Genomic DNA, 27,248 nt, shown 5'->3' with positions numbered 1-27,248 from the left:
AAACACATATAAACATGGCCAACAAGAAGGGGGGTCCGAAAGAATCAAGACTAAAGCTACATCCAAGCTGCGATCAGCAAGCCCTAGTTCGAGATACGGCCTCTCAGAGACAGACCTGGATCAGATGGGCGAAAGTACAGACTCCTCGGGACCACGGTCCGCTACATCGTCGCCTGCTGAGAGCGAAAAGGGGAGCGAAGGTGCGATCGTGAGTGCAGATGTGGATAGCTCGCCGATTGGAGAGGATTACCTGAAACTGGAAAAGGCCGGGAGGTCCGCGGCTTCAGTTACGCAATCACGCGGACTGGAGCAGCGGGACACCGGCTTCAGCAGAGTCTGCTGCTTCATCTACGGTACAAGAAGGCACATTTGAGCTATCTGAACTGAAAGTGTTGCTCGCTGACCTCAGGCAAGATATAAAGAAAAGCGAGAAGGCTAATGAGAAAGCAACGGCAAAGGCACATGAGAGACTGAAACAGGAGATGAAACAGGCCAATGAATGTCTGCGACAGGAAATCCAACAGGCAAATGAAAGGCTTCGTCAAGAGGTACAGCTTGAACTTCGACAGGTGCTGGGTAAAATTGAAGAGCGCATTGAGAAAAACTCGCTAAACTGAGCACGCTTGCTGATCGATTGGAGCATCTTAGTGAGACATTCACGAATCGGATCGAAATAGCCGAACATCTAGCTGCCAGTGCCGAGGAAAGAGCAGTAAATGTCAGTTCGAATGTAAAAACTCGGAGAAAAACTTGGAGACAGACTGGCTGCTTTAGAAGATGGGAATAGAAGGTATAATGTCAGAATTGAAGGCTTGCCGGAGAATCGAAAGTTTAAACCCGTGAAATTCGCAACTGAACTTTTTCTAAAATAATCGGGGCGACTTTAAAGCAGAATCTGAGATAGCAGCGGCTTACACGACGCTGATCAAACACCGTCAGACCCCGACCAAGATCTTTTATAGTCCGCTTTGAACGATTATCATTTAAGTTAGAGGTGATGGAACTCCTCAGGAAAAAAAGGAAGATATTATATATGAAGATTGCCAATTCGCGTCTTCCCTGACTTCTCTCCAGCAACAGCTATCAAACGCCGCCTTCTATAATATTAAACAGCTGCTACGGCAAGCCAATGTCAAATACGGCCTCCTGTATCCGCAAAACTGAAAGTGGAATGGCAGGGTCATTTCTATGTTTTCGCTAGCAAGGAGGAGGCAGAAAATGAGTTAAGAAAGCTGATCCGGACTATTCTGATACATAATTGTGAGTCATGGCGGTAAATGATAAAGCTAGGATTAATAATCTACTGTCTGATCTATTTGTTTTTAAAATACGGGTTTTTTATCAGCATATATTCTCATATTCTTATATTATTATTACTTACTTATTACTTATCATTACTTAGTATTACTAGGGCTAAATGTTTGTGTTTTATTGTGCTTAATTACGTTTTCCTCCTCTTTTTTTCTTTTCTAATTATTTCATGTGTACCCTAAATGAGACTGTTCAATATCATACCCTTGGTTTGCTGTTATTGCTATTACTGCATTAAGACTTGTTATGCTTGTTTTGGACACATCTTTAACACCATCACCTGGGTTTATTATCTGGGGATATCATCTTAATGCACTAAAATTGATGAAGATTATATGTATGTATGTATGTATATATATATATATGTATATGTGTATATGTATATATATATATATATATATATATATTAAGTGCAAAATTCTTTTCTTTTTTTTTTCTTTTTCCTCTTTTAAAGACTATATTGGTAACAGATATCTCTATCTTTTAACCTTAAAGCGCCACTGCATGGGGGCTTGATGTGCTTTGGACGTGCTCTGTCTCTGGGTATGTCAGAGGACTGGGACTGCATGAAGTGGGTTTTAGCCTCACCTGGGGAGGCAAAAAGGGAGGGTGGGGGTTAAGGGGAAGAGAAAGAGAGCAGGCTTGATCTATATCTAATCTATCATCTCAATCTTTATAATTATAACTATCAACGTAATAATAAGCTGCATGGCAACAACTCTTGGGGGAATAGGAAATTAAGACCTAAACTATTTCACTTCCAGTTAAGACTATAATATGACACCAAAACTCAGAATCAGTGTCTCCATGATGGGACAGTTAACTTCGTAAGCTGGAATGTTAAAGGCCTGAATCACGAATTAAAGAGAAAGAAAGTACTTTCTCACCTAACAGGTCTAAATGCTAAAATAGTATTTTTACAGGAAACCCACTTACTAAGTAAGGATCAGTTCCGCTGCAAAAGACTGGACTGGCCAAATGTTCCATTCTAGTTTTACAAAGAAAACTAGAGGGGTGGGAATTCTCATACATAGAACAGTACCATTTGTAGCATCAGATGTAGTATTGGATCCTGAAGGGAGATATGTGATGGTCATGGGAGACTTATCTAACTGTAAAATGATTTTGATAAATGTTTATGCACCTAATGTTGATGATAAGGAATTTATACAAAATTTATTTGCATCCATTCCCAATCTGAACACTCATAAACTTATAATGGCTGGGGACTTTAATTGTGTTCTAAATCCACTTTTAGATAAGACTTCCTCCACAGGGGAACGCAACTAACACCGCAAAGATAATTACAAAGTTTATAACTGATCACAACTTATCAGATCCCTGGAGGTTTTAAACCCAAATTCAAGAACATATTCTTTCTACTCACCAGTACATCATTGCTACTCAAGGATTGATTACTTCTTTATAGATAATAACTTCTTGCCTAAGATTAAATCTTGTAAATACGATGCTATTGTTATTTCAGACCATGCTCCGATGATCTTGGAGCTGAAATTACTAAGCCCCATACACTCACCCCGCAGATGGCGCCTCAATCCGCTTCTATTAGCTGACGAGAATTGTACTGAATTTATATCCAAACAAATTGAATTCTTTCTAGAGACAAATACATCCCCTGAGATCTCTGCAGGAACACTCTGGGAAACTCTTAAGGCCTTCTTAAGAGGACAGATTATCTCATATCTTTCCCACAGAAATAAATCCGCGAAGAAAGTAGCAGAGATAAAAAGCGAAATTACTAAAATAGATGAAGAACATGCCAGACTACCAAGCGAGACTCTACATAAGAGGAGGCAGGCTCTACATTCAGAATTAAACCTCTTGACAACTAAAGAAACCGAACAACTAATTTACAAATCCAGACATCATTATTATGAACATGGAGAGAAAGCTAATAAGCTTTTAGCGCAACAAATTCACAAGCAAGAAGTGCGCAACGCAATCTCGTAATTACTAACACGAATGGAGATAAAATCATCGAACACAAAAATATAATGTGCACTTTTAGAGACTACTATAAATCCCTATATACTACTGAGTTTAAAGAAGACAATATACAATCTAATGCATTTCTGGATAAATTACAGATACCACAAATTGACGCTATTAGTGTGGAGGAGCTCGATAAACCTCTGTCATTATCAGAATTACTGGATGCTATAAAGTCACTCCAAGGTGGAAAAGCAGCAGGCCCTGATGGCTACCCTGCAGAGTTTTACAAGAAATTCTCCGCTCAGCTAGCTCCGTCCTATTAGCAACATTTACAGAAGCCAGAGATAACCAATCTCTTCCACAAACCTTTCGCCAAGCACTAATCACTGTCTTTCCAAAACAAAATAAGGACTTATTACAATGTGCATCATACAGACCAATTTCACTTCTGAATAACGACGTTAAAATACTCTCTAAAATCATAGCTAGAAGGATGGAGAAAGTGCTCCCTCAATAATATCACAAGACCAAACTGGATTTATTAGGGGCCGACACTTATCTTCAAATCTTCGACGCCTGTTTAATGTAATATACTCACCAACTAAATCAAACACCCCAGAAATATTATTATCATTGGATGCAGAAAAGCATTCGACATGATTGAATGGAAATACCTTTTACTATTTTGGAGAAGTTTGGGTTTGGCCCAACATTTGTGCATGGATTAAATTACTGTATACTAACCCAGAAGCTTCAGTTTGCATCAATAACATTTGCTCAGACTACTTTAAACTAGAACGTGGCACAAGACAAGGATGCCCTTTGTCACCACTGCTGTTTGCAATTGCCATTGAACCACTGGCAATACATTGTCGAAATACTGATCAGATAAAGGGGATTAGCAGAGAAGGACTGGAACAGAAAATCTCATTATATGCAGATGACATGGTACTGTATATATCGGATCCAGAAAATTCTGTGCCTGCAGTCTTAGCAGCACTCACAGAATTTCAAAAGCTCTCTGGTCTCAGAATTAATCTGAATAAAAGTGTACTCTTTCCGTGAATTCGCAAGCATATAATATTAGATTAGACACCCTTCCTTTTATCATTGCAGAACAGTTTAAATACCTCGGGTAAACATCACAAGTAAACATAAAGCTCTTTATCAAAAAATTTCGTCGTCTGTATGGAAAAAATTAAACAAGACTTGCATAGATGGTCAACCCTTCATCTCACACTAGCTGGAAGAATTAACACTGTTAAGATGAATATTCTTCCTAAGCTCCTTTTTATTTCAAAACATACCAATATACATTAATAAATCGTTCTTTAAGCAATTAGATTCAACAATAACCTCATTTATTTGGAATTCTAAACATCCACGCATCAAAAGAGCGACCCTACAAAGACAAAAGGCAGAAGGCGGCATGGCTCTACCTAACTTCCAGTTTTATTACTGGGCGCAAATATACAGTCGATAAGAACCTGGACACAAATAGAAGAACATACACAGGCATGGACCGCAATAGAAGTAAAATCCTGCAGTACTTCTTTGTATTCCTTGCTTTGTGCTCCAATAAACACACGCTATCGGCAATACACTAATAACCCAATTGTGCTCCACTCACTTAGAATCTGGAACCAATGTAGAAAGCATTTTAAGACGGTTTTAAAGAAAGCTTCTTTCTGTGGCACCCTGCAAAAGAACCACCTCTTTCAACCCTCACAAACATATGCAGTTTTTAATATCTGGAAAAATTTGGAATTAACTTGCTTAGAGACCTTTATATAGACAACGTCTTTGCATCCTATGAACAATTACGTTCCAAATTTAACATTCCAGCTACAAATTTCTTTCACTATCTTCAAATCAGGAACTTTGTTAAACAGAACCTTCCAGATTTTCCTCATCTTGCACCCTCATCCACGCTGGAAAAATTATTGCTCAATTTCAAGGAGTTAGACTCCATCTCTACAATATATAAAATCCTTTTACAATCCCTTCCTTTCAAAGATCCAAGAGGACACTGGGAAAATGACCTCTCAATTAATATATCAGAAAAGGAGTGGAAAGTAGCAATGCAGAGAATTCACTCAAGCTCCATATGCAAAGCATACAATTATACAACTCAAAATTATATATCGAGCACATCTGTCTCACTAAAACTCTCAAAATGTTTCCAGGGCATGATCCAACCTGCGAACGTTGCAACCAAGCCCCAGCCTCACTAGGTCACATGTTCTGGGCCTGCTCCAAATTAACATTATTCTGGACAAAAATTTTAATTACCTCTCAGACAGTCTTGGACTCACAATCCCTCCTAACCCATTAACAGCTGTGTTTGGGGTTCTTCCAGAGGGTCTTAAAGTGGAGAAAGACAAACAAACTGTGATTGCATTCACTACACTGTTGGCACGCAGACTTATTCTGATAAACTGGAAGAACCCAAACTCTCCTCTTTTAAGTCAGTGGGAAACTGATGTGTTATATTATTTAAAATTGGAAAAAATCAAATACTCAGTTAGAGGATCTGTGCAGACTTTTTTCAAAACATGGCAGGATCTAATCAGTAATATTTTGAAATGATTTTATAAAGCACAGAGAATTTGTTGATTTAGGTATTTTTAAAAGCCTTAAATTTTACACCGCTTGGCTTGCTCTCTCTCTCAAGGGTGGGGATCGATCTGTTCTTAGCATAATTTTTTTTTTTGTAAAACTTGATTGCTATGTATTGATTGTAATAAAATTAATAAATAAATAAAAAAAAAAAAAAAAAGTTTGGGGCAGCCATCCGTATATTGTTCCTGGCTGCAAATGGATAAAAATGATGTACAGATGTGTACAGGTTGGAGACCAAAACGGAACTGATTTGATGAGGAAAAGATGGCAGTTTTAATAGGGAGTAGAGGAAGTGACGTCAGCGGGGCCAGAACTAGAAGTGTCATCATTAGGCCTGGAACCAAGAAGTGACGCATCGGGCCAGGTGGAATTTCCTGTAACTGGTCCGCAGTGGAAAGAGAGAAAGGATCAGCACACTTCACCAACCCCTGGTTTGGCGTGGAATTGCCCCCATACAGGCCCTTTAGCTGCCTCCCATGCGCATGTGTGACATTAAGTAGTTACTTCAGGAAATAACAGTCGGTATATATACAAGAAACCTAAAACCTCGTGGGAAGGACTATTTGAATTAAAGACAGGACTTTTGACCAGCTAATGAAAAGGAGAGTTGGGTCTTCAATTCAAAAAGTCTATTTTGAGCTGATGACTAGATAATGGATATGTGGATTATGTGACATGAATAATGTGAGATTTTTCTTTTTTCCATTGACGTTTTTCATACTCTTTGCCGTTGTACAGCACTGGTTGCTATTTCCTTCTATTATGTCATCAAACTTCTTTCGCTTCTATTCTATATGAAAACATGAGATATCCATTTTTTCTCTGCCATCACTATAAAGTACATGGGGTAAATAGTATATACAAAAATATTTTTGGGTGGAGTATTTCTTTAGGTAAGTTGCCTAAGTTTAGGAGTGTTCCACTAGGAGAAAGATTTCGACATGGGGCAGGGGAGAGAAATTCCCAAGAACTGGCCTGTCTAAGTTAATAGTAGCAACATGGCTCCTTGTTGCATTAGTCTGAAGAAGAAATGTTTCTAATGTTTCTGTTGATAAAACTGAATACTTGGGGGGAATAGGGGAGGAGGTTAACATTTTCTGTTCCAGTATGATTACATGTGAATGCGAGTGCAACTTTTTCCAGTTTTGGTTTTTGCTGTCTACCCAAGGGTGTTAGGACAGTCCCTGGCTTCTTGTAACCCTGTACCATACGGAACACAAGGTTACATGATCTTCTGTGTGAAAATTGTACATTTAATGTAAACTTTCACACAGTTTGATATTCAACCGAGTTTAAAGGTTTGCTGTGTTCCTGTGTATTTTTCATTTGAAGTTAATAAAATTCTTTTTTTCAAAGTTGGGTTCCTACAGGATTTTAATTGAATCACAGAGTTTAATGGATGTATAATACCAGTTGGGCAACATTAATTTACTTTTCTCTGTTGCTAATACTTGTGTTAATGGTGCTAAGACCACAAAAGGAAGCCATGACGCCAGAAGACAGACCTAGACTAGTATCAGACAGTGAATTTTCACATGGGCTGCAATGAAGATATAAATGAAAATTGTGAAAGGTTGACCTTGCTGTTTATGATTTTAACAAATTTTATAAAATTAACATTGTTGGTAATATGTATGGTTGTAGCCTGCCTTTCTACAAATGAGAGTCATTTGTGTGGGCGTTTTCTTTACTTCATAAATTAAATATCGCACTAGCATAAAAACTTAGTTGCACACTTGGGAATTGCCAGTTCATAAAGATTTAAGGTCACTACATTTAAATAGACATTAATGACACTGCTGCCCCCTTTAACTCTTTTTTAGATTTTTCTGTATTACTTTGTTCTTTATAAGGCTCAGTATAATCAAGTACAATCAAAATAATAGTACTTATTCTGTTGCTTCTACTGGCTATTTATAGTATAGAGCCTTGCAAAATGATTACTAAAAACCTGAAATGAGTTATCTTGCTAGAGTGACAGCAGTCTTTCAAGAAGGACCTCAATTTTGCCACAGTTGTCTTTAAATATCTTTTGATGGGTCTGGAAACCCCACCGTGTCACTGTGGGTGATTTATATAGGTATAGAATGAGTAGAAGGGCCGGAAAGATAATAGATTGAGAGTTACCCTGGCATTAGGAATCTAGGGCAAGAAAAGGTGACTCTGCAAGGGGAGCAGAGCTGTGACTTGTCTTGTTTGTGTTTAATATTTTGAAGGTGATCCCTGTGGCCCTGATTGAAAGGGACGTTTATGTAGGTAATTATTGCCTGTTTTCAGGAGAGCAATAAATATGACCATTCAGTTAAGGGCTGAACTGGTTAACTCTGTGTTTATGTGGTCTTTTCTGTAATTTTGCTTTATTTTTTATTCTTCCACTGCACACTGATAAGTAAAATAATAATAAAGTGACCTTCTATTCTATTTGCAAATTTTAGAAAAAGTAAATTTCTTTATAATTGAAACCCCCATGCTATTGCAGTCCATCTGTTAAAATATATTGTTTCAGTTAAACTTTATCTGTTCATCTGTTATGGATAAATGAAAGCTTAAGCATTGAGTGATACATGTGTTCGATATAATTAGTTCAGTTTAAGGAAAATGTAAATATTTGTGTTGCCTAAGTGCATCACACCACCATTTTGTAGCTTCAGCTTCTTGTTAGTGAGTCAAATTTTCCAAGTACTGTAAACGCCAAAACATTGTAAGGAAGGTTTACCCTAAACCACAGGGCACAAATGGTGTACCTGAACTTCATAGAATAATTTACTTAACCAAAATCATCCACCTTTGTCCTTGACCCAGTCCCAACAGGCTTTTGAAAAAGAAGATTCTGATGTGCTATTTGATAGTATTAAAGCTGACACAAACAAGCAATCTGGTTTTCGTCTCTTGGAAGTGAGCACACCATCTGATACCCTTGAAGGTATTCTCATTAACCACCTTAGCTTCTTTTTGGATCTGTCTGGCAGCTTCTTATATGACAAGTAGAAAACTCCTCGTCAGTTTGGCTGTTATATGTTGGAGTTCCATGATGCTGTTCATGGTATGCCACAAGAATTGTTCTGGGCCCACTTTTATTTTCAATCTACACGCCCATTAACCAGGTTAATTGAAAAGAAAAGGTGAACTACCACAGCAAAGCAGATGATTTATCTGTGATCCTGAGGCTCTGCAGAAAATCAGAGCGCATCCCACTGCTCTTAGCATTGTTACATTGGCTAATATATATATATATATATATATATATATATATATATATATATATACATATACACTAGTTGATTACCCAGTGGCTTCGCTCACTGAGTGCAAGGGATAAAAATAAAATGTAGTATATAAATTTTTAAACAGTAAAACATTAACATGTAAGAAGTAAACAACAACACAACAACAACAACATTTATTTATATAGCACATTTTCATACAAACAGTAGCTCAAAGTGCTTTACATAATAAAGAATAGAAAAATAAAAGACACAATAAGAAAACAAAATAAATCAACATTAATTAACATCGAATAAGAGTAAGGTCCAATGGCCAGGGGACAGAAAAAAACTCCAGACGGCTGGAGAAAAAAAAATAAAATCTGTAGGGATTCCAGACCATTAGACTGCCAAGTCCCCTCTGGGCATTCTACCTAACAAAAATGAAACAGTCCTCTTTGGATTTAGGGTTCTCACGGAAGGACTTGATGATGATGGTCACGTAGAGTTCTGCCTTTTAATCCATCCATCATTGTTGGAGCATCATGAAGTTTTGAGTCACCACAAAGAAACCGGAAAAAGAAACAGAAAAGAGAGTAGGGGTCAGTAATGATTTTAGAGCCACCACGAGTAGTTATTATGATGAATTGAACATACAGAGTATCAGAATAAAGTTAAATTAAGTTAAATTGAAGTTATAAAAAGGCCATGTTAAAGTAATGTGTTTTCAGCAGTGTTTTAAAGTGCTCTACTGTATCAGCCTGGTGAATTCCTATTGGCAGGCTATTCCAGATTTTAGGTGCATAGCAGCAGAAGGCCGCCTCACCACTTCTTTTAAGTTTTGTTCTTGGAATTCTAAGGAGACACTCATTTGAGGATCTGAGGTTACGATTTGGAATATAAGGTGTCAGACATTCCGATATATAAGATGGGGCGAGATTATTTAAGGCGTTATAAACCATAAGCAGAATTTTAAAGTCAATCCTGAATGACACAGGTAATCAGTGTAGTGACATCAAAACTGCAGTAATGTGTTCAGATTTTCTTTTCCTAGTTAGGATTCTAGCAGCTGCATTCTGCACTCGTTGCAAACGATTTATGTCTTTCTTGGGTAGTCCTGAGAGGAGGTCGTTACAGTAATCTAGTCGACTGAAAACAAATGCGTGAACTAATTTCTCAGCATCTTTCAGTGATATAAAAGGTCTAACTTTACTTATGTTTCTTAAGTGAAAAAATGCTGTCCTAGTGATCTGATTAATATGCATTTAAAATTCAGATTACAGTCAACAATTACCCTAAGATTTTACCTCCGTCTTGACTTTTAATCCTAATGTATCCAGTTTATTTCTAATAGCCTCATTGTATCCATTATTGCTAATCACTAAGATTTCAGTTTTTCTTTATTTAACTTGAGAAAGTTACTATTCATCCATTCTGAGATACTAGTCAGACATTGTGTTAGTGAATCAAGAGAGTCGGGGTCATCAGGTGCTATTGATAAGTACAGCTGTGTGTCATCAGCATAGCTGTGGTAACTCACGTTGTAAACTGAGATAATCTGACCTAACGGAAGCATGTAGATTGAGAATAACAGCGGACCCAGGATAGAGCCTTGTGGAACACCATATTGGATATCATGTGTCTTCGAAAGTTGTAATTCCCACAACTAACAAAAAATTTTCTCCCTGTCAGGTTGGATTCAAACCAATTTAAGACTGTGCCAGAGAGGCCCACCCATTGACTAAGGTGATTTCTAAGAATATTATGATCAATGGTGTCAAATGCAGCACTCAGATCTAAGAGGATGAGAACAGTTAAATGGCCTCTGTCTGCGATCACTTGCAAATCATTTACTACTTTAACGAGTGCAGTTTCTGTGCTGTGATTTGTTCTGAAACCTGACTGAAATTTATCAAGAATAGCATGTTTATTTAGGTGGTCATTTAACTGCATAATGGCTGCCTTCTCCAGAACTTTACTTAACAACAACAACAACATTTATTTATATAGCACATTTTCATACAAACAGTAGCTCAAAGTGCTTTACATATTAAAGAATAGAAAAATGAAAGACATAATTATAAAAAATAAATCAACATTAACAACGAATAAGAGTAAGGTTCAATGGCCAGGGGACAGAAAAACAAAAACTCCAGACGGCTGGAGAAAAAATAAAATCTGTAGGGATTCCAGACCATGAGACCGCCCAGTCCCCTCTGGGCATTCTACCTAACATAAATGAAACAGTCCTCTTTGGATTTAGGGTTCTCACGGAAGGGCTTGATGATGATGATGGTCACGTAGACTTCTTCCTTTTAATCCGTCCATCATTGTTGGAGCATCATGAAGCTTTGAGTAGGTGGAGGTGGCGCAGGCCACCACCACAAAGAAACCGGAAAAAGAAACAGAAAAGAGAGTAGGGGTCAGTACCGATTTTAGAGCCACCATGAATAGTTGTTATGATGAATTGAACATACAGAGTATCAGGATTAAGTTAAATTACGATTAAAATGAAGTTATAAAAGGCCATGTTAAAGTAATGTGTTTTCAGCAGTGTTTTAAAGTGCTCTACTGTATCAGCCTGGCGAATTCCTATTGGCAGGCTATTCCAGATTTTAGGTGCATAACAGCAGAAGGCCGCCTCACCACTTCTTTTAAGTTTTGTTCTTGGAATTCTAAGGAGACACTCATTTGAGGATCTGAGGTTACGATTTGGAATATAAGGTGTCAGACATTCCGATATATAAGATGGGGCGAGATTATTTAAGGCTTTATAAACCATAAGCAGAATTTTAAAGTCAATTCTGAATGACACAGGTAACCAGTGTAGTGACATCAAAACTGGAGAAATGTGTTCTGATTTTCTTTTCCTAGTTAGGATTCTAGCAGCTGCATTCTGCACTAGTTGCAAACGATTTATATCTTTTTTGGGTAGTCCTGAGAGGAGTGCGTTACAGTAATCTAGTCGACTGAAAACAAACGCGTGAACTAATTTCTCAGCATCTTTCAGTGATAAAGAGGTCTAACTTTACTTATGTTTCTTAAGTGAAAAAATGCTGTCCTAATGATCTGATTAATATGTGATTTAAAATTCAGATTACAGTCAACAATCACCCCTAAGCTTTTTACCTCCGTCTTGACTTTTAATCCTAATGTATCCAGTTTATTTCTAATAGCCTCATTGTATCCATTATTGCTGATCACTAAAATTTCAGTTTTCTCTTTATTTAACTTGAGAAAATTACTATTCATCCATTCTGAGATACAAGTCAGACATTGTGTTAGTGAATCAATAGAATCAGGGTCATCAGGTGCTATTGATAAGTACAGCTGTGTGTCATCAGCATAGCTGTGGTAGCTCACGTTGTGCCCTGAGATAATCTGACCTAACGGAAGCATGTAGATTGAGAATAACAGCGGACCCAGGATAGAGCCTTGTGGAACACCATATTGGATATCATGTGTCTTCGAGTTGTAATTCCCACAACTAACAAAATATTTTCTCCCTGTCAGGTAGGATTCAAACCAATTTAAGACACTGCCAGAGAGGCCCACCCATTGACTAAGGCGATTTCTAAGAATGTTGTGATCAATGGTGTCAAATGCAGCACTCAGATCTAAGAGGATGAGAACAGATAAATGGCCTCTGTCTGCATTTACCCAAAGTCATTTACTACTTTAACGAGTGCAGTTTCTGTGCTGTGATTTGTTCTAAAACCTGACTGAAATTTATCAAGAATAGCATGTTTATTTAGGTGGTCATTTAACTGCATAATGACTGCCTTCTCTAGAACTTTACTTAAGAAGGGCAAGTTAGAGATGGGTCTAAAATTTTCAAGAGCTGAGGGGTCAAGATTATGTTTCTTAAGTAGGGGTTTAACTACAGCAGTCTTAAGACAGTCTGGGAAGACCCCAGTATCTAGTGACGAATTTACTATGTCAAGAACATTATCAATTAGCACGCCTGATACTTCTTTGAAAAACCTTGTTGGTATCGGGTCAAGGACGAAGGTGGAGGGTTTTAATTGAGATATTATTTTTGTAAATCAGGTAAATCTATCCTAGTGAAAGAGTTTAATTTGTTTATAACAGGATGTTGGGGTTTAGGGGATCCTTAGTGTTGGGGAGATATACTATGTTATTTCTAATATCATTAATTTTTGATTGAAGAATACAGCGACAGCCTCACAGGTTTCACTGGAAGCACTTAGGAGGCATTCCTTTGAGCTACCTGGGTTTAGTAGGTGATCAATTGTTGAAAATAAGACTCTAGGATTACTAGCATTGTTATTTATAATATTAGAGAAATAGCAGCGTCTCTCAAGACGGACAGTGTTATTGTATTCTGTTATTTTGACTTTTAATATTTCGTGGTGGATAGTAAGTTTACTCTTCCTCCATTGACGCTCAGCTCTACGGCATGTTCTCTTTAAATCAGACACTCTTTGGGTCTTCCATGGTATAACAATGCTAGAAGATTTTTTCACTGTCTTTTCAGGTGCAACTATGTCAACAGCAGCTCTCACTTTAGAATTAAATCTTTCCACCTTACTATTTACATTGTCCTCGCTATTATAGCTGGCACTATAAACGGACTGATTGCTTAAAATGTTTGTAAGTTTTAAAGCTGCTGCGAATCAAAGAAGCGTTTTTAACAATATGCTTCTCATGAGTGTTTTTATCATTATTTCTATATTAAAAGTAGAAGAAAATGGTCTGATAGACCAATATCAATGATCTGTTTTATATCAACTTTCAGTCCTTTAGTAATCACTAAGTCTAATGTATGACCTGCTTTATGTGTAGGCTGATTTATGAGTTGTCTCAAATCAAAAGAATCCAGGAGGTTCATAAATTCTTTTACTTTTAGATCACACTGATTATCTATATGAAAATTAAAGTCGCCAACTATTAGGAGTGTGTCATAATTAGTAATTAAAATTGACATTAAGTCAGAGAATTCCTCAAAAACGACGCTTATATTTAGGAGGTCTATACACGGATAGTATTAGAACTTGAGAATCTCCATGAATAACAACGGCGAGATACTCAAAGGACTTGAACTTACCAAAACTGACATCTTTACATTTTAATCGGCTCGAGTAAATGTTAGCCAATCCGCCCCCCCTTTTTCCCTGGCGGTTTGAATGAGTAAAACTGTAATCCGGAGGCGCAGATTCGATTAAAACTGACGCGGCATCTGAATTCAGCCATGTTTCATTTAGTGCAATAAGATCTATTTTTTTATCACTAATAAGATCGTTGATAAAAACGTTTTGTTAGTTAAAGCTCTGACATTTAATAGTGCCATATTTAATGTTTCGGAGGTGCAGAGATGAGTACTATGTGCGTTATTGTTATTTGGAATAGGAACTAAATTATTATTATTAGCGCTCTGTGTATATTTTTGTTTAATCTGCGATCTGTTTTTATAGTTTTAATACATTGTTCCTCTAAAATAGTGATTTTAATTAGATTATTGGAGTTTATGCCGTATTTCCTAGGTTTTCTACGTGCATTGAGATTGCTTATTACAGTATTAATGGTGTGAACTTTAACGGAAGACTCTATTAAACATTCATCATGTCCTGGCACAGCAGTATTATTTCGGAAGGGTTAAGAGCAGAGATAGATAGTCAAGAAAAACGAATTACCTTCGATATGTTTTCGGAGAGGACCCGGGCGCCGAAACTGTTCGGATGCAGGCCATCACGCTTGAAGAGACGCGGCCTTTCCAAAAAGAGATTCCAATTGTTGATGAAGCCGACATCCTTCTTCTTGCAGAAACCCTGTAGCCAGTTGTTCAACCCTAGCAGACGACTGTAGTACTCGTTGGATCGTCTGACGAGAGGTAGTGGACCCGAAACGAAGATCTTTGCCGATGGGGTCCTCTCCTTCGTGTCTCTAATCAGAGCTGCGAAGTCAGCCTTCAGGATTTCTGATTGTCGGTGCCTTATATCGTTTACGCCGCATGCAAGACGATTGATCCAACTGCCCTCTCCTTGTGTTTCTCGTAGACTGCTGGCGACGCTTCATTACATCTCGGACACGAGCACCGGGAAAACAAGAAACAAACGATTTTGCATTAGGGCATGCGACATTAAGGTTTCTAACGATGGAATCACCTACCACTAATACATCACCAGGTGCTGAAGGCGAAATGGGGACGCGTAGAGGGTCAAACCGGTTCTGAGATAAAATGCTCGCCTGTGCCGATGGAGGTGCTCTGGCCTTGAACCCCCGCCTGCATAGCTGAAATCCACCGAGGTCAGCAGCGCGTCGCTCCTACGAGACGCGGGGGTGAGGTCGGCACAACGCGGGGTTGAGGTCGGCACAACGCGGGGTTGATGTTTCGCCGGTTCCAGATGGCAAGGACGGTTTATCCAACAGCCGGGCCTTCAGATTTCTCAGGTATTTCCGTCGGGACAGGAGTTTCTGAATCTTAAGAAAGGCAGGTTGGAGATGGGTCTAAAATTTTCAAGAGCCGAGGGGTCAAGATTATGTTTCTTAAGAAGGGGTTTAACTACAGCAGTCTTAAGACAGTCTCGGAAGACCCCCGTATCTAATGACAAATTTACTATGTCCAGAACATTATCAATTAGCACGCCTGATACTTCTTTGAAAAACCTTGTTGGTATCGGGTCAAGGATGCAGGTGGAGGATTTTAATTGAGATATTATTTTTGTAAATCAGGTAAATCTATCCTAGTGAAAGAGTTTAATTTGTTTATAACAGGATGCTGGGGTTTAGGAGGATCCTTAGTGTTGGAGGGATATATTATGTTATTTCTAATATCATTAATTTTTTGATTGAAAAATACAGCGATAGCCTCACAGGTTTTACTGGAAGTACTTAGGAGGCATTCCTTTGAGTTACCTGGGTTTAGTAGGCGATCAATTGTAGAAAATAAGACTCTGGGATTACTAGCATCGTATTTATAATCTTGGAGAAATAGCAGCCTATCAAAACGGACAGTGTTATTGTATTCTGTTATTTTAACTTTTAATATTTCATAGTGGATAGTAAGTTTAGTCTTCCTCCATTTACGCTCAGCTCTGCGGCATGTTCTCTTTAAATCCGACACTCTTTGGGTCTTCCATGGTATAACAATGCTAGAAGATTTTTCACTGTCTTTTCAGGTGCAACTATGTCAACAGCAGCTCTCACTTTAGTATTAAATCTTTCCACCTTACTATTTACATTATCCTCGCTATTATAGTTGGCACTATAAATGGACTGATTGCTTAGAATGTTTGTAAGTTTTAAAGCTGCTGCTGAGTCAAAGAAGCGTAAATGGTCTGATACACCAATATCAGTGATCTGCTTTATATCAACTTTCAGTCCTTTAGTAATCACTAAGTCTAACGTATGACCTGCTTTATGTGTAGGCTGATTTACGAGCTGCCTCAAATCAAAAGAATCCAGGAGGTTCATAAATTCTTTTACTTTTAGATCACACTGATTATCTATATGAAAATTAAAGTCGGCAAACTATTAGGAGTGTGTCATAGTTAGTAATTAAAATTGACAATTGAGAATTCCTCAAAAAAAGACGCGTTGAATTTTGGAGGTCTATACACGGATAATACTAGAACTTGAGAATCTCCATGGATAACAACGGCGACATACTCAAAGGACTTGAACTTACCAAAACTGACATCTTTACATTTTAACCGGCTCCCCTTTTTCCCTGGCGGTCTGCACGAGTAAAACTGTAATCCGGAGGCGCAGATTCGATTAAAACAGCCGCTCCTGTCTGAGTTAAGCCACGTTTCACTTAGTGCAATAAAATCTATATTTTTATCACTAATAAGTTCGTTGATAAAAAAAGTTTTGTTAGTTAAAGCTCTAACATTTAATAGTGCCATATTTAATGTTTCGGAGGTGCAGAGATGAATACTATGTGCGTTATTGATATTTGGAATAGGAACTAAATTATTTTTATTAGCGCTGCTCTGTGTGTATTTTTTGTTTAATCTGTGATCTGTTTTTATAGTTTTAATACATTGTTCCTCTAAAATAGTAATTTTAATTAGATTATTGGAGTTTATGCCGTATTTCCTAGATTTTCTACGTGCATTGAGATTGCTTATTACAGTATTAATGTTGTGCACTTTAATGGAAGATTCTATTAAACACTTATGTCCTAGCACAACAGTATCATTTCGGAAGGGGTTAAGAGCAGAGATAGATAGTCAAGATAAACGAATTACCTTCGATATGTTTTCAGAGAGGACCCGGGCACCGAAATTGTTCAGATACAGGCCATCACGCTTGAAGAAACGCAGCCTTTCCAAAAAGAGATTCCAATTGTTGATGAAACCAACATCCTTCTTCTTGCAGAAACCCTGTAGCCAGTTGTTCAATCCTAGCAGACGACTGTAGTACTCGTTGGATCGCCTGACGAGAGGTAGTGGACCCGAAACGAAGATCTTTGCCGATGGGGTCCTCTCCTTCGTGTCTTTAATCAAAGCTGTGAAGTCAGCCTTCAGGATTTCTGATTGTCAGTGCCTTATATCGTTTACGCCGGCATGCAAAACGATTGCTCCAACTGCCCTCTCCTTGTGTTTCTCGTAGACTGCTGGCGCACGTCTCATCACATCTCGGACATGAGCACCGGGAAAAACAAGAAACAAACGATTTTGCATTAGGGCATGCAATATTAAGGTTTCTAACGATAGAATTACCTACCACTATTACATCACCAGGGGCTGAAGGCGAACTGGGTATGCGGAGAGGGTCAAACCGGTTCTGAGATAGGATGCTCGCCTGTGCTGATGGAGGTGCTCTGGCCTTGAACCCCCGCCTGCATAGCTGAATTCCACCGAGGTCATTGGCGGCGTGGCTCCTACGAGATGCAGGGGTGAGGTCGGCACAACGCGGGGTTGATGTTTCGCCGGTTACAGATGGCGAGGACGGTTTATCCAGCAGCTGGGCATTTAGATCTCTAAGGTATCGCCGTCGGGACAGGAGTTTCTGAATCTGTTCGTCGAGTGACTCGAGTTCTTCAACTACGATTTCAAAGCGAGTTACCCCACCGCCGGCCATTTTCTGCTTTGTGCCCTAGGAGGAATGAGAGAGAGAGAGAGATTAGAAATTAGACGAGGAGCAAAGATACATTGAGCAGTACTGGAGTGCTTTCGGATAAAGTACATTTTAAAGACACAATAACACAACAGGTAAGTAGCACTAACAGCAGCTTAAATGTATTTGGATCGGTAGCAGATCCCTTGTGAAAGGTGCTACACGACCGCTGTGGTATAGAATTTACATTTTCTATGTGATCCTGCAAATTTCTGCATGACAACCTTGCACTACGTGCCTGTGATATAAGAGAAAAGTTATTCTGAGAAATGTGGACGCTGCCATTTCGTGCTTAACGGGCAGAAGGTCCAAACAATTCCCAAGTCCAAAACGTAACATGAAGAGGTCGGTACATCTTCTTAGATGTAAGCCTGTGGTGTAGCGGGTCCATAGCGCACGACAAAAAGTAAATTTTTAAATAAATAATGACCGCGCTCGTGGCTTACCGAGGGGGCGTGGTAGTGTGGCTGAAGCGGTTCTCGGGGCGATTCATGGTGTGAGCATTTCTCACCTAAGTGCACAGGTGAGAAACTGTCTACATTCGTGATTGTTCCTAGGGCTGCTGATTTGCCACAGCTGCCATGCCCACTTGATAAATAGAAGCACGAGAGGGGAAGGAAAAGAAGGAAGGAAAGAAAGAATGGACAGGAGGTTGCAGGAGGAAAAAGCAGGAAGCAGTGGGGAGAGAGAGAAAGCCGGTGCGGGAGAGCGAGTGAGTGAAGGCTCGCATGCAGCTGTACAGGCAGCCTGAGTGTTTGGCTGACACCTGGGGCATAGTAGTTGAATCGCTCCCGCAGAGTTTGTTTTTATGAAGGATGGGAGTGACCGGAAGGCGGATGACTCTCCGCATAAGGCTGCAGAAGGCAACGGGACTTGGGATGTGGTGTCCCCAGCGTGAGAGCCTTAGTTGTCGGGGAATCCCAAGTCGCTGTTTGTAGAGCATACTGGAGCCAGGGATCGGTAAGGCGACCGACCAGCAGGAGAGTGGACAGAGGGCCAACAGCAGGCAGGGTGACTCCCCTGTTGAGAAGCCCAGATGGGAGGAGTATGGGAGTTGCTGCAGGAAAGAAGACACTGCGCTTTGTTGCTTTAAAGGATTGCTTCCTGCATTATTTTAGCCTTGTTGTTTTTAGAAGATTTGTTCTATTTAATTTTAATCTCCACAATAACACTTGTTTTAAAATATATTATTTATTTAATGACTTTTGAATGCACTGCACTTATTTTGAACACCTTGTTTTTGTTGTTGTTTTTAAATAAAAGCACTTGACAGTTTTTCACCATCCCCTTGCTTTGTTGTGCCTCACTGCTAAGCTCATCGGTAACATTACCGATGGTGTACGGTTCAAAGACTCCCATGAAGTCGGTTGGGAGCATGGAACGATCCCGCATCATCACAAAACCCTCCATCTTCTTAAAAGAATTAATCACAAAAGCAACCTTGAATGTTGCAGGGTTTTAGTGACCTGAACTCACCTTAAGGGCAGTAAGTAGTAGTGCAACGCAATTTACAAAGAGAGTCTTGCTTCGATGGCGCTGATTACACTCATTTGCAAAGATTTTCACTCTCCCAGGAGCCTACTGGGCAATCGAAGTGTCACAAACAGTGTGAGAAGAGAGGACGCAGCACCGAAATAGTGAATCTCTCGACCTGGCGAAGCAGCCCGACATTCTCGAACCTCTGAGTGTCCACTTTGTTCTCACGACCCCTCGCCACTGAAGATGGTGTTGTCTTCACATTGTTTACAGCTCGGTGCAGTTAAAAAGTAGAAAGACGCAAAGCTGTTTTCCTCATCTCTTCTACTATCAAGTACTGGAAATTAAAAAAAAAAAACTTATAATGTGGCAGTTTCCGCGACAGTCATGTGGACGAATAAATAAAACTTCATTGTCAGAACGTATGTGGTGGCGGATGGCTTGAAATGGTCAAATGGTTTGAAACTAGCATAAGGGAAGCCCAGCAATATCTATATATAAATTAACTGTTAAAGTATGGCCAGATGACAACAGAGGAGAAGAAAATAAAAACTCCAATCAGCAGCATCTCTAGAGAAAAAAAAAACCTCTGGGAGAACCAGTGTCAACTGTAAGAGACAAAATCTGACACAGTCACAGTCCTGGAGGCCTCAGCTAACTGGCTGCTCACTCCCACCTGTGCAATCTAGAGGAGAGTTTGTACTGGGCCATCTAATATAATGACAGAATGTTTACATCTGTTGATTCCAAGGCACCCAGATTTGTAGTCATTACTAACCTCCTATAATCCTGGTTTTCTTTTCTGCTTTTCTATGTTGGCTTCTTATGCCACTGCTATCTGATCAAAGTACTCTGCATCCACTTTTGATGTTGGAAGGAATGTGGTTACACTAACTCTTGTCAAGACCCTCTCCATCTAATCTTCTAGGACAGTGGATGAAAACAATAATGAGCTACTTTAGAACATTACATTAGTAGAATGCCCAGTGGGGACTGGATGGTCTTTTGGTCTTAATAATAATAATAATAATAATAATAATACATTTTATTTATAGAGCACCTTTCCTATGCTCAAGGCACTTCACAGAACCCCTTGGAACCCCTGCAGAGTCTTTGTTGCTCTGTCCTCTAGCTGGGTCTCTAGCTTTTTGTGGTACAGTCAGAGTTACTTCCCTGGCTTAAGTATTAAAGCTGACACTGAACGGAGGTCAACTTGTATGTGTTGTTGTTAAGGATTCACCTATCCCTGCATCTGCTGCTTTTTGGGGTCCCACCAGCAGTACCTGTTTTTGCCTGTTTAACTAAACTGGTTTGCTGCTGCTGTTTATTTTTATCTAGCCACAACCAAGGCTGCTGTTTCTCCTGAACCTTTGACACTAATCTGCAATTCTGCATTGGTGTTTAAGTCTTCCACTTTCTGCTTTCACTGTACAGTTTAAGTCTACTTAAACTCTTTTACTTACAGGAGGTAGTGCTTTTGAGCTGCTGTCCACCCTTCTGTCAGAGTGCCAGGAGAGTGTTATGTCCCCCTAAAGAATGTCATGCATCTCATAACCAGACAATAGTCTTTTTGTCTCTTTGTTGTCCCCTCTAGGAGAGACATGTTATTGAACATTATGGAGTGCCTGGAAGCCCCCCTTACTGGAGGAGAGCTATATTATGGTACAACCATATGTGCTACCCTGGCTCAAGTTTGTGCCTTATCTATTTAAATATATATTTCTTTATTTTGTTATTATTTCTGATTTTGTTAACATTACAAGTTTCTTTGCATCGTCTATTCATTTTGCTATTTTGTGTTATGTTAAGTATATATTGAGTGTTTTTTGTTACCTGCCCTGCCTTCTGTTTTTGTGCCACCCAATTAGGCAGCTGGCACAAACAAATTTAAGCCAAAGATCAACAACATTAGCATTGCGTTTTTCTTTGGATACCTGTTTCTTGATTTTTGTATTTGAATTGGATCTTCTAGCCTTTGCAAAGTAAAAAACTTGATTATCCATCACTTGATTAACCTGTCAGTCTCTGTTAACTGTCAGAGCCAAAAAAAAAAATTGTGCATGCCAGCGCCTACCTATTATGGTACTACTACTGCCATGAGGTACAATACAAGCTATGCACATTGGAACAACTCTCCTTTGTGCTAACATGTAGAGTTCTTCCCCAGCACCACATATCAAGCCACATTTTGAAATCACAGCATCAGTTTCATACATTCAGTTTTAATAGCATTTCATAGCTTTTCTCTTTTGTTATAATTGATTTGTTACAGTATACATTGTTATGGCTGATAAGCATGTGTATTGTTTTGGAATTGCCACAAAAAAATGGAATTTTTCAACATTTACGAAAGGGCAAAAGTGCTTCAAGTATACGAACAACAGTGTATGATATAAAGCATGATGCTGACAAAATTGAAAAATGTGTCAAAAATCAAAACCACTGACAGTAATGTTAAAAATCACAAAACAAAGAACAATCCTATATTATCATGTATCAATGGTTTGTTCAAAAAATGTGGTATGGTGGAAGAATTGCCCGAAAGGGCTCAGCAGATTCTGCTACAGCACCCCCTGGCAGCACCCGCAGATCCCAACAGGGCAGGGCTGCACCAAACTGCAACTCCCATGAAGCACTATGGGAGTTCAAGGCACTGCTGCAACCCAGGGGGCGCTGCCATCTAGTGTCCCGGGGGCGACGCTTGCTCCCCCGGTTCTTCCAGCATGGAGGAGGCCCCGCCGAGCAAGGGCCCCGGCCGCATGCTACAGCCTTTAAGTTTTACCTATTTTCCTCTTTTGTCTTCCTTTTTTCAATTCTTTATTATAAATCATTATAACATTCAAAAAACTCAATTGGGCAGAGGGTTTTTCATAATTCCCTCTCTCTTTTTGATATTTATGGACATTTAAACTTCTAAAGCCTTAGACTTATTTTAGGCCTGCATATGCCAGAAAGCATCCCTTTTGAGTGTGAGGCTTGTGTGCCTGAGCTGTGGGCAATCCAGTATGCAATACAGTAGGCAAATTAAGGACTAGTCTGGCCTTTTGTTTGTTTTTTGAGGCCTACTCCACTTTTTGTACTTGACCATTGCATTGAACATATTGTTTTAATATTAAAGAATAAATATTTGAGTTAATAATCTACTTAAGGATCATTTCTATTACTCATTTGTATTATGTAAGTGTTTATAAACTCAGAATCACTACTTTTTACGATTGAGGTTAGCGCTGGGCATGTAATATTGGCAAAGGCTTTACCTGGTGTGGAGATAGTGTGGCCAGAAAAGTGAGTGGTGGAGGTCTTTTGTGAAGTGCTTGTGTACAGTATTTTCAGATCAACTACCCCACCAGATAGGCAGGATCCAATACCCTCCTGTAAAGGCTTATTTGGGTAGCCAGGGCTTTTTTTGTTTATTATTTTTTTTTTTACAAAAGAGAGCTTCATCCAAATGTGACAAATGCAAATAAATAATGTACCACAAACAAAGCAAAGGGATAAATGTGAGAAACTTAAAGTATCAAAAAAAACAACAAACATTCTCAACATAACCTTTCAAAGATGTTGTAGCACCTAGCAAACAAAGTACTTACAGACTGAGTGGGTTCAGCTACCTGGAGTGGTCAGACTAAGCATTTATTGGTAAAGATGGGACAACTATCATGAGTGCCAGCAACAGTTCCATTCAGATATGGAAAGTCTTCCCCCAGCCTTCTGGAAGGGACTTATCAGGGCTTAAGATAATTCTGCACTGATTTTAAATCGAAGCGTTGTGACTGTAGTGAGTAGTCTGATGATACAACATTAAAAGAGAGGCTGCAAGCAGAAGGGGCCCATGGGAGGGTACTAGAAACTGCAGGAGCATACATGCCGGAAACAAAATGAGGAGAATTTGCAGAGCCATAGGGAGCTAAGAGAGTATGAATGCTGAAGAGGGGTTGGTGAGGTGAAAAGAGTGTCAGCAGTCGGGAGCAATAGGAAATCACATGTTGGAGAGGAGATTATGAGAGGTCAGCCACACTTCTTCAGAAGAGCAAGAGTGTGATTGCAGTTGTCACGTGTGCATGTGAAGAGCACAAGGCGAGCCCCTTTGTCTAAGTGCATATTTATTGTTTTGGAGATGGTCCATAACAGTGAGGAAGTTTTCTTAGTCATCCTAGTGTTAATTGATCTCTCGTGCTAAAAATGACATTCATTTCAAGGGTGAACAATTCATTCTGAGTGATGTCTTTGACTCTCCTGTGTTGGTGCACATTACTATATGTTTCACTGCAAACAGTCCTTTCGTTAACTGTATTTTCATGCACCTCAATTATCTGGTAATTCACAGAAATCTGATTTTTAAAATTCCATGTAAACCCTAATTCCGAACAGAGAAATTGTACTTTTGGCCTCTGAGAAACCTCATTATCAGAGGTAGATTTCTCCACCAATAATCAGATTAAGTGGTGATGTAAACCCTTAATTGTGATTATTGTTAAGGATTTTGTAATCTGCGCAATTCTGTCAGCCTGCTCATGTGTTTGCTTTGGACACATTTTCAGTACCCACAAGTAGAAGTGTCCACAAGATACCATATATTTCAAGAGGCAAATATTAGGGCGATCCTTTTATTCTTTCTCCTGGCTGAAATAATGTCTCAATATTTCAAAAATGGCTAAAGTTAGGGTTAGGTCGATGTGCTGAATGTACAGTGCTTAACTCAATAACTCAATCTCAAGAGTAGTATGGTAACACGTTAAAAGAAACGTGTTAAGTAGTTTGATTATTTTTTAAAACAATGACTAACCTAACGCAGTCCTTACTTTCTTGAAGTAAAAATACTTTTTCTGTTATTATTCCAGCAGCACCGAGTGTAAGGCTAGAAGCACACATACCGGGTCCTTTGCAGGCCTCAATTGCAACAGCAAGCATAAAAGTGTGCAATGTGCAATCTGGTAACAGAAATCTCTAAATAAAACATCAATTTGACTAAACATATTTATAAAACAAGAAAATGATCATAGGTGCCATGCTTATTTTTTGATTCACAGTGGCTGATGATGAGGTTTTTCTCTTACTTGCACTAATTAATGACATTGGAGCATTTTGACAAAGGATAACTCCAGTAGATTACTTATGCAAGTAAACACAGATTATTGAGAAATGAGTTATTCACTTTAACATAATTATGTGTGTCATGTATAACACACTGTATGACAGTTTTAGAAAATGAATGGATGGAAATTTAATTGTGTTTTATAGTTGTGTAACATTTATAAAATATTTTCTGGCTTACTGTTTTCCAGTTGTGTAGTTCATAAAATTAAAGTAGATCCTTCAGACTCTTGTCAAATCCCCCATAATCACACAGTTGACTTTACCAACAAAAATAGTGTTCTATTTTTTTGGCCCACTACAATAGATGTTAGGCGTCTTAAAAAGATTCATAAGTGAGTGACTCTGGAAAAAAAAATTATTTTAATTATGATGTTCTAGAGGCGGCACAGTGACACAGTGGTAGCGCTGCTGCCTCGCAGTTAGGAAATTCCCTGAGTGGAGTTTGTATATTCTCCCCGTGTCTGCGTGGGTTTCCTCCGTGCACTCCGGTTTCCTCCTACAGTCCAAAGACATGCAGGTTAGGTGCATTGGCAATTCTAAATTGTCCCTAGCGTGTGCTTGGTGTGTGTGTGTGCATGCCCTGTTGGGTTTGGCGTCCTGCCCAGAGTTTGTTTCCTGCCTTGCGCCCTGTGTTGGCTGGGATTGGCTCCAGCAGACCCCCGTGACCTTGTAGTTAGGATATAGCGGGTTGGATAATGGATGGATGGTGTTCTAGATTAATTAATTTTGGGTGATTTCTTTTCTCTTTGCATATGCCTTCATTTGCTGCAATAATCATGACCTGACTTTAGCAATAACAGTATGCTACTGTGAAACACATGAAAATATTAGATGGGTTAGACATTGAGAACAACATCACTCCCTTCCTGAATCATTGCTTATCATAAACACTGTATGTCTGTTTATTTAATTTCTGGAAAAAATATACTATTGTCCCAAAATATATTTGAAGATGCTTACAGAAAAGGGTGCCAAAACATATGCATGCAAAACAGCTCAACCCTAAGAAATACAACAGCTCTGATAGTAATCCTTCTGCAAGTAGACGGATCAGCATTCAACCATGTGATAAACACAGTTTAGAAAGGACTCTGGTGTTCATTCACTAGAGATAATGACATGTGAACACAGAAGTTTGAGTGGAATGTATTCACCAAGCAATGACTAACACACTGTTGTGAATCGATTTGGTGCAGTCATTTATCAGATTTGTTATCCACTAATGTGCTATCCAAATGTCATAATTTCTACCAGCACTTGCTTTTTTATTATGTACACTATTCTAACTTTACTTTCTGTGCCTGGGTGATCTGTTAGTTTGAGCTTAAAAACCAAGGATGACTTCATGTACAGCAGCCAAAATGACAACATCCAAAGCATATTATTCAATGGTCCTTCTTTAGCAAACTATATTTGTACCTTTTTTTCCTCCATGTGAATAAGCTTGAGTAAATTCTGTTTGAAAGTGGACCCATTTACCTTGATTGAGGAACAAGGTGGATTGTTTGATGGTACCCTGCCGTTAACAAAGACTTCTTTCAGCCTTTGGTCAGTACATGCATTCGGTTTGTTGGAACAACCTCATCTTCGTAAATTGTCATTGGTCTGGAATATAATACTGTAAAACAGACCATATCCTCTTCTTAGACACAAGGAGAGCAGCAACCCGTCTTCTGAATGTCTCCGTGAGATTTATTAAACTTTGTGTATTTCTTTGTATACTCCATATTGTGTAGTGTTATTCTATTGTTTCAAAATTCTGTTTTGAGTTTTGTTGCTAGTGATTTGGTGTAACATTTTATCTATACTGACCTTGTAATTAGTGTATAGTAGAATGGACCTGTAGCTGAAAGTATGGTTTATAAGAAAACAACTGTTTGACCTGTGTTACAGCTCATCTGCATAGTTAAGATCACACAAATGTAGAACTCCGTGATGCAACTGATAATTTTTCTTACCCCATTTAACTGTAATCAGTTCAGCAAATTGTAATGCCAAGGGTTTACTTGTTTTTTTATTTGAGGTAATTCTTTTTTTTTAACATTTGTAGTGCAGGTATCAGTTTTTCTAAACAATGCATTGAATTTGTTAATCCAATAGAAAAGGAAGAATCATATTTTATTATTTAAATGGGGAATTCAATGTTAAAATGAAACATTTAAAGAGCTACAATATAGTAACACAAACTTTCATGCAGCACTGAATATTTGGCAGAATGAATAAAATCTATGTTCAGAAATTCACTTATCATAAATTCAAAAATAAGGATGAACAGATGGTTAGTTTTACATTCGTTTGCTCAGCTGAACATGCCAGTTTACATTAAATTTTACATTTTGAAATGCGTTCTTTGATGTGCTTCTTGTTAGCAAGGAGAACTGAAAAATCCATCTGGGCTTACCCTTAAGCGACTTCTAAATGTCATGTGGGAAAATGTTTCCACTTCAGTAAAATACTTTTTAAATATGATTTTTTTACAACTTTTTCTGGAATATTAGATTA

General features: G+C 38.7%; 1 pseudogene; it reads right to left on the bottom strand.

Annotated features, from left to right (window-relative positions):
- Nucleotides 1–27,248, bottom strand: part of LOC120534583 — a 44,931-nt pseudogene that overhangs the window by 10,558 nt on the left and 7,125 nt on the right.

The sequence above is a fragment of the Polypterus senegalus genome, chromosome 8, assembly GCF_016835505.1.
Source record: "Polypterus senegalus isolate Bchr_013 chromosome 8, ASM1683550v1, whole genome shotgun sequence".
In the NCBI taxonomy this organism is placed as follows: Eukaryota; Metazoa; Chordata; class Cladistia; order Polypteriformes; family Polypteridae; genus Polypterus; species Polypterus senegalus.
This window is presented reverse-complemented; position numbering and strand designations above follow the sequence as displayed.